This window comes from Gadus morhua, chromosome 16 (genome assembly GCF_902167405.1).
Source record: "Gadus morhua chromosome 16, gadMor3.0, whole genome shotgun sequence".
Lineage (NCBI taxonomy): Eukaryota > Metazoa > Chordata > Actinopteri > Gadiformes > Gadidae > Gadus > Gadus morhua.
In genome coordinates this window covers 925,088-932,996 of record NC_044063.1, presented here as the reverse complement: position 1 = coordinate 932,996, position 7,909 = coordinate 925,088, and the positions used below count along the sequence as shown (strand labels likewise).

General features: G+C 55.0%; 1 pseudogene; it reads left to right on the top strand.

Annotated features, from left to right (window-relative positions):
• Nucleotides 1–373: 373 nt before the first annotated feature.
• LOC115561019 (tetra-peptide repeat homeobox protein 1-like) lies at nt 374–3,265 on the top strand (annotated as a pseudogene).
• Nucleotides 3,266–7,909: the final 4,644 nt, after the last annotated feature.

The window sequence follows — 7,909 nt, the reverse complement described above, 5'->3', positions numbered from 1 at the left end:
ACTCGTTCCTCCGCCTCCTGTAGACGTGGACACGGCAGTCTGTCTGTATGACTTAACCAGACAATGAACTACATTCCAAAGAGTGTGTGTGTGTGTGTGTGTGTGTGTGTGTGTGTGTGGTCATTTACACAGAATGTTTTCTCCGTGTTTGAGTAGCTACCAGCGCTCAAACCAATAGCTTTAATTTCAGCCTCATTGCCAAGACACCCAAGTGACATAATGCTGTTTAGTTTGAGTCCTTATTTGGGCCGCTGCCCCTGCCGCGACCTCTGACCCCTCAGTGCACACTAACGAGTGGGCGTGTCTCCTCTGAGGAGGACCTCGTTAGCCACCAGGAGGAGGCCCCAGGGGCGAGGAAGAGCGTTGGTTTGAGATGTTCAGGTTCGATACCCATCGCAGACCGCGGTCTTCAGCTTTCTGTTTAACTGAGATCTGAGTGTTTCACTACGAGCGTCTGAGTCATGACTCTAACAACGTGTGTGTGTGTGTGTGTGTGTGTGTGTGTGTGTCTCTAACTAGCCTACAGATCTTTTATATAATCACAGTTGAACCACCTCAATGGGTTCCTCAGAAGATGTTGATTGTTGACACATGTCCTACCAGTCAGCCTGTGGTGATCCCCCCGTAGACGCCACTGGTCGTACTGGTCGTACTGGTCCTCCAGGGTCGGGGGAGCTGGTACCTCCAGCGTCCTCCAGGCCACCGGCTGGATGCTGGTCTGTGGGTCCCAGCCAGCACACGCCTTTTATTTATTCAGGGTTTTGGAGAAGCTTGTTGCTCCAGGTGGTCCCTGAGGGCCCGGTCCAGGTCCCCGCCGTGAGGGCCCAGTCAAGGGGCCAGGGCCGGGTCCAGGGCCGGGTCCGGGTCCAGGGCCGGGTCCGGGTCCAGGGCCTGGTCCAGGGCCGGGTCCAGGGCCTGGTCCAGGGCCGGGTCCAGGCCGGGTCCAGGTCCGGCTCCGTGTCCGGGTCCAGGGCCTGGTCCAGGGCCGGGTCCGGGTCCAGGGCCGGGTCCAGGGCCTGGTCCAGGGCCGGGTCCAGGCCGGGTCCAGGGCCGGGTCCAGGGCCGGGTCCGGGTCCAGGGCCTGGTCCAGGGCCGGGTCCAGGCCGGGTCCAGGGCCGGGTCCGGGTCCAGGGCCTGGTCCAGGGCCGGGTCCAGGGCCGGGTCCAGGGCCGGGTCCAGGTCCGGCTCCGTGTCCGGGTCCAGGTCCGGGTCCAGGGCCGGGTCCAGGCCTGGTCCAGGTCCGGGTCTGGGTCCAGGGCCGGGTCCAGGGCCTGGTCCAGGGCCGGGTCCAGGGCCGGGTCCAGGGCCGGGTCCAGGGCCTGGTCCAGGCCGGGTCCAGGGCCGGGTCCAGGTCCGGCTCCGTGTCTGGGTCCAGGTCCGGGTCCAGGTCCGGCTCCGTGTCCGGGTCCAGGGCCTGGTCCGGGGCCGGGTCCAGGGCCTGGTCCGGGGCCGGGTCCAGGGCCTGGTCCGGGCCGGGTCCAGGGCCTGGTCCGGGGCCGGGTCCAGGGCCTGGTCCAGGGCCGGGTCCAGGTCCGGCTCCGTGTCTGGGTCCAGGGCCTGGTCCAGGGCCGGGTCCAGGGCCGGGTCCAGGGCCTGGTCCGGGGCCGGGTCCGGGGCCTGGTCCGGGGCCGGGTCCGGGGCCGGGTCCAGACTTCTCGTGTCTGTGGAGGCAAGGCCGAGTGGAGCTGAGGAGGAAAGGCTGGGGGTCGTAGTGGATCCTCCTTCCTGTGGTTGAAGTTGTAGTGTGGCGCTGTGACCTGAGGGGGCGCTGTCCCCTGAGACCAGGGGTCTCCTGTTGGACTCAGGGAGGGGGGGCCGGCTTATAGTCCACTGACGGTGACTGTTATCATCCTGATCGCTCAGCGTTCCTCTGGTGAGGTTCGTTGCTCCGATTCAATGTTCACGGAATGGCTCGCAGGCTAGGTGGCTCGCAGGCTAGGTGTAACGCAGGCTAGGTGTAACGCAGGCTAGGTGGCTCGCAGGCTAGGTGGCTCGCAGGCTAGGTGGCTCGCAGGCTAGGTGTAATGCAGGCTAGGTGTCACGCAGGCTAGGTGGCTTGCAGGCTAGGTGGCTTGCAGGCTAGGTGGCTCGCAGGCTAGGTGGCTCGCAGGCTAGGTGGCTCGCAGGCTAGGTGGCTCGCAGGCTAGGTGTAATGCAGGCTAGGTGCCTCACAGGCTAGGTGGCTAACAGGCTAACCCAGTTGGTGATGTTCTGGGGCCGCTAGCTCGCAGCGCTAATAGGCTAACCCAGTTGGGGATGTTCTGGGGCCGCTAGCTCGCAGCGTTAACAGGCTAACCCAGTAGGGGGTGTTGTGGGGGCGCTAGCTCCCAGCGCTACCACGCTAGGCGGCTAACCCAGTAGGGGGTGTTGTGGGGCCGCTAGCTCTCAGCGCTACCAGGCTAGGCGGCTAACAGGCTAACCCAGCAGGGGGTGTTGTGGGGGAGCTAGCTCTCAGCGCTACCAGGCTAGGCAGCTAATAGGCTTACCCAGTAGGGGGTGTTGTGGGGCTGCTAGCTCTCAGCGCTACCGGGCTACATGCTACCCACCTGGAGACTGGAGGGGTTGTAGAGTTCGTTGAGTTCATTAAAACAATGCTGGTTAAATCGTGTGTTTCCCCCCTAGTCACTATAGAGATGCTATCTGTACATTTGGAGTTATTTCCAATTTCAAAACACTCAAAGTGGTTTATGACTCATTAAAAAAAGGACAAAAAAAGTCGACGTGCGGGAGGAGAGGGTCACAGCGATGTGAAGGTCTGTCAGTTTCATGTTTTACCTGTCGCATCTTTTTGGACTGGATATGATAATTAAGATGTAAGAATTTTGTAGTATCATATCAAGTGAATCATTCTTTGCTAGGCATAGAGACTGCTTGTGATTGACAGCTATGTATACCTTGTAAAATAGTAAAGAAAAAAAGGAAAAAAACTAAAATAGAATTTGTAAAAATGAAAAATCCAGAAAAAAAAAGAATCAGTAATCAGTCAGAGGCCAAGGTAAAGGACTCGTTTCTTTGTGTTTTTTAATTTTATTTTTTTAATAGCAACTTATCACTGTGTGATATTTTGTACATCATATTACGCTGTATTCAAACTGTTTCCTCAATCAACAGGCCATAGGAGACCTGCCTTTTTATTTAGTTTTATTATATATATTTTTGAATTGCATTCTGGCTTGTATCTAATAACATGTCCCTGTTTCTTTGTTTACGGGTCCCTATGTACGTTATTGAGCAAAAAATAAAGATTTTGTACAGTGAAAAGAGAGTCGTGGTCTGTCAACCTTTATCTATGTGTCCAACAAACGCCCCTTGGCAGTCAAGCCTTTAAGATAGGAATTCAGGTCATTTCAACGCATGGGCATTTATGCAATTACACATTGTTGTGACTTTAATTGTTTCACACAAATTCACATTAAAAACATAATTTTTCATGTGAAACCAGTGGGTCCATACCTTAATCTAGTGGTGTTTTATCCTCTATTGAATCAAATGTATGTAGATCACTGTATAATTCAGAAGTAGGCCCCATGTAAAGACAGAATCGACCACTTGGGGGCGCCCATACCTGGCAAAGGCCTCTATATTAGCCTCATCTGTTGACCTCGTTGGGATGTTGGTCATTAGGAGCACCTCCATCAGGAGGGGTAAACAGCCCACAGACACGCTCCCTCGGAGCGGAGCCGGTTGATTCTCTGCTTCGTTCTCGTTGAGGAACAGCAGGCTCTCGGGAAGTGATCTATTGTTGACTCCACTTCCTAACCCTGACCTTCACTCTTAATGGAAACATACTTGACCTTAAAGGTTGATACCGTTACCCTTGAATAACTTACCCAGCAATCCTTTTCTACTTCTTTCTTCTTCTTATATTCCAACAGGCTTTTACTCTAGGCCTGCCTCAACGATCATTTTAAATTAAATAATTAACCATATTGAGGATAAAATATTTTTAAATTTCCTTTTCGACAAAGGACAAACTGGAAGGGCTCCCAGTTCCATCCGTGCTATTTTATGGAGCTTCCATTAGCAGGTGGAACCTCCAGTCCATCTCGTGCGCTGTGATTGGTCCTCGTATTGAACGACTTGTGGTCTGTGGCTAACAGGACTCTCACTGTGGGGGAGACCAACGTTCTCTGAACGACCTTCTTAAGCCGAGTTCAGCTCAGATCTCTTAAGTGTGTGACGCACTGTTCACCTCTCCAGAATCGACAACATCCCATGCAGAACAAAAGCTCCTTCTACCAATCTCTCAGGTTACAAGAAGCTGTGGTTAAAGTCAGTTAACTTCTGATGCACAATCAATATGCAGCCTTTTCCAACGGAGCAGTCTCCTCTAATGACTGTTAGGGTTTGATAACAGCTGTCAGTCACACACGTCTACCATTCACACTACGTTTAGATTTGATAGATGCTCTCGTTATTCCTAATGCAGGACAGATCAATGCATGCATGACGGCAGCCAGCGTCTCTAGATTCCAACGCCAGAGAGAGGAGAGATCTGTGACTGACTGAGAGAGGGGTGATGGTACCAGGCTGTGATCTGACCCCTCAGAACTGGAACTGTTAATGCTCAACGGACTGCATTTATAAAATCCTTTTGGCGCTTTACAAACTGCCGCCCATTCACCCATTCATACACACACCGACGGCGGAGGCAGTCCCTCAAAGCGACAGCCAGCTCGTCAGGAGCAGTTACGGTGAGGTGTCTGGCTCAAGGACAACTCAACACCTCGAAGAGCCGGGGATCGAACTAGCAACCTTCCAGTTTCCAGCCAACCCTCTCTGCCTCCTGAGCCGCCCTGAGGACAGACACTGCTGTAAAACCCCAGAAGAACTCCCCAGTGAGATCAGTTGTGTGGGCAGTGGGATTACCCAGCAGGACAATGAGTGGAGTGTACTGGCCGGGCCTCCTGGTCACCAGAGCTCCCAGTGCACCTTTGGGCTGCGCTGGGACGGGGCTTCCCCGCTGAATGGAATGCGGCCTGCGGCAGGAGGAGAATCCTCCGTCACAATCCCGCTAACTTGTTTCAGGTTCAAACAGACTCGCAACAGAATATAGAACATGAGGCGATCCTCCCCACAGGATTCTATCCTGTGGGGAGAAATAACACAAATGCTACTGCTAATACCAGTATAAAACCAAACCCAGGGAACGGAATGAGCCCAGTAGAAAAGTATCAGTTCTCCACAGTGTAGAGAGCAGGGAGATGTTACACATTCAGCTCACTATGAGACAGAGGCTAGGGCTAGCCTCCGTACCATCAGAGGCTAGGGCTAGCCTCCGTACTACTATAACAGAGGCTAGGGCTAGCCTCCGTACTAACAGAGGCTAGAGCTAGCTGGGTTAGCCTCCGTACTACTATAACAGAGGCTATTGGGGGGTCATCCCTATGTTCCCCGGGTGCAAAGGGTTAGGGGCAGGTTTAGGGTTATGGTTAGGGTGAGGGTTAACCCTAAACCTACCCCTAACCAATCGGAGGAGAGACATTCTAACCAATCACAGGAGACTAACTTATTTCCTGAGACATAAAAATATACTATTATTATTATTATGACAAGTGGTTGTAGTGGGACTATGTGTATTTGCATGGAGCTGATGATTAAACACATGGGCGAGTGGCTTGGATCTGGGATGTGTTATTATGAGACATCATGCAGGTCATTGGAACTGCTGGTCCCTTCCGCTCGGCCTGCAGGGGGCGGGCGTGTCCACGCACGCGCTCCGTGGCCCCCGTTTGTGAGATACAGGAACGAACCTCTTTTATGTCCATGGAACGGCAGGGGCCACTTCATTATCCGCTCGACGCAGCGTTTCGTAAGGAGTTTATTGTAAACATAGGAAGTATGAAATAAGGAAGTTGGATTAATTAGACATCAGAGGGAACAAGTGTCTCATTCTTTAGTAAGTTCTGTTTTGTTGCCGAGGTGCCACCACACGTGTCTATCATAAAGCCTTTGTTTGATTAACAGTTGTAACTTGTGTGTCGAGTTATCCGCGGTGGTTATTGCGCAGCTAAATAAGAGGGTGGCGCAAGAGAAGACTGACAGGAAAAACCTTTCCCTGACAATGGAGAGCGGCCGTAGTCAGGGCCGTGTAAGAGGAGATGGGTTACCTAAGCTCCGACTAACCCCCCATTACTAACCCCCATCACTAAACCCGTCCTCTCCGCCTCCAGCAGTAATGGAGGAGGGAGCCTGTGGAAGGCGACCGGTTTGAGCAAAGGGAGCGCTTGTGATATCACTTGTTCCACCGCCTATTGGCTTCGGCCGCTGCCAGTCAAGCCACTTCCTTGTTTTCTGTAGAAAGTTCACAGATGAGGAATCAGGAAAGCGGGGCTGGGGGCGGGGCCGGGGGCGGGGCCAGGGCGATGTTCACGCTGCTCTGTTCAGAAAACATTCAACCGAGGCTGAAACTGAAACAGGCAAGACTTTGTAAATAGTAAAGCTCAGTAGTCTCTCCTGCTCGCACCGTTTCCTGCCCAGGAGGCCATTTTGAGCTCAGCCTGGAGAGGAGGACAGACTATGTACTTCAGCTGAGGGGAGGGTGAACTTTCTCCTCTGCAGAGCAACTTGTTGGAGGAGGAGGAAGAAGAGGAAGAGGAGGAGGAAGGAGGGGGCGGAGAGGAGGGAAAGGAAAACGAGGAGGAGGTACGATTCCCCTCCTCACCGTGCCTTTTTACGACTCTTTCCCACACACTGCTCGCGCTTGTTAGGCAAGGACAATGAGCTCCGACGTCTGAGAACAGGCTGCCAACCGCAGGGGAGAGACCGAGAGAGACACAAGGACAATGAGCTCCGACGTCTGAGAACAGGCTGCCAACCGCAGGGGAGAGACCGAGAGAGACACACAGACAGAGAGAGGAGACAGGGAGAGAGAGAGACAGGGAGAGAGACAGACAGGGAGAGACAAACAGTCAGACAGACAGAGAGAGAGAGCCACTGCTTCCTGTACAGGATCTGTTCCTTCACGTTCCGGCCGGGGGTTAGACCAGGAGGACTCACAGGACCAGGACCAGGACCAGAACTAGGACCAGGACCAGGACCAGGACCCGGACCAAGCCTTACGGCTGCATGCTGTGAGCCCCTACAGAAGGCGGTGTTAGCGGACCGGGGTGCAATGGCCAACGTCAGCCCCTGCTTGTCCCCGGGGCCCGCCGCCCAGGTCTTCTTCCCGCCCAGGGGCCCCTCGCCCCTGGGGTCGGAGGTCATGCAGCAGGGGGTCCCCATGTCCGTACCGTCCACGCCCACCGCGGGGGGGCTGCCCCCCATGGACCTGGGGCTGGTGATGGGGGCGGGCCCCGGCCCCGGGTGGGCCACGATGCCCCCGGGGCCCCCCGTCCCGGCCGGGGGCTCCTTCATCATCCAGATCGGTCTGACCAGAGAGTCGGTGCTGCTGCCCCAGGCTGCCGACCTGGCCTACGTCAAGCAGGTGGCCTGCTCCATCGTGGACACCAAGGTGAGGACGGCCCCCACGGGCTGAGTGTGGGCCAGTGGGTCTGTGTGTGTGTGTGTGTGTGTGTGTGTGTGTGTGTGTGTGTGTGGGCCTGTGGGTCTGTGTGTGTGTGTGTGTGTGTGTGGGCCAGTGGGTCTGTGTGTGTGTGTGTGTGTGGTACAGTGGGTCTGTGTGTGCGACTGTGTTTGAGTCTGTGTGTGCCAGAGGGTTTGAGTGTTTGTTTATGTGTGTGCGAAGCCGTGTAATAAGCGATTAGAAAGGAGCTTCTCCTCCTCCGGGTGTACCAGGGACACCTGTCCTCCCCCTCCTCCCTGCTCCTCCCACTCCTCCTCCTCCTGCTCCTCCCCCTCCTCCCTCCTCCTCCTCCTCCTCCTGCTCCTCCTCCTCCCTCCTCCTCCTCCTGCTGCTCCTCCTCCCCCTCCTCCCTCCTCCTCCTCCTCCCTCCTCCTCCTACTCCCC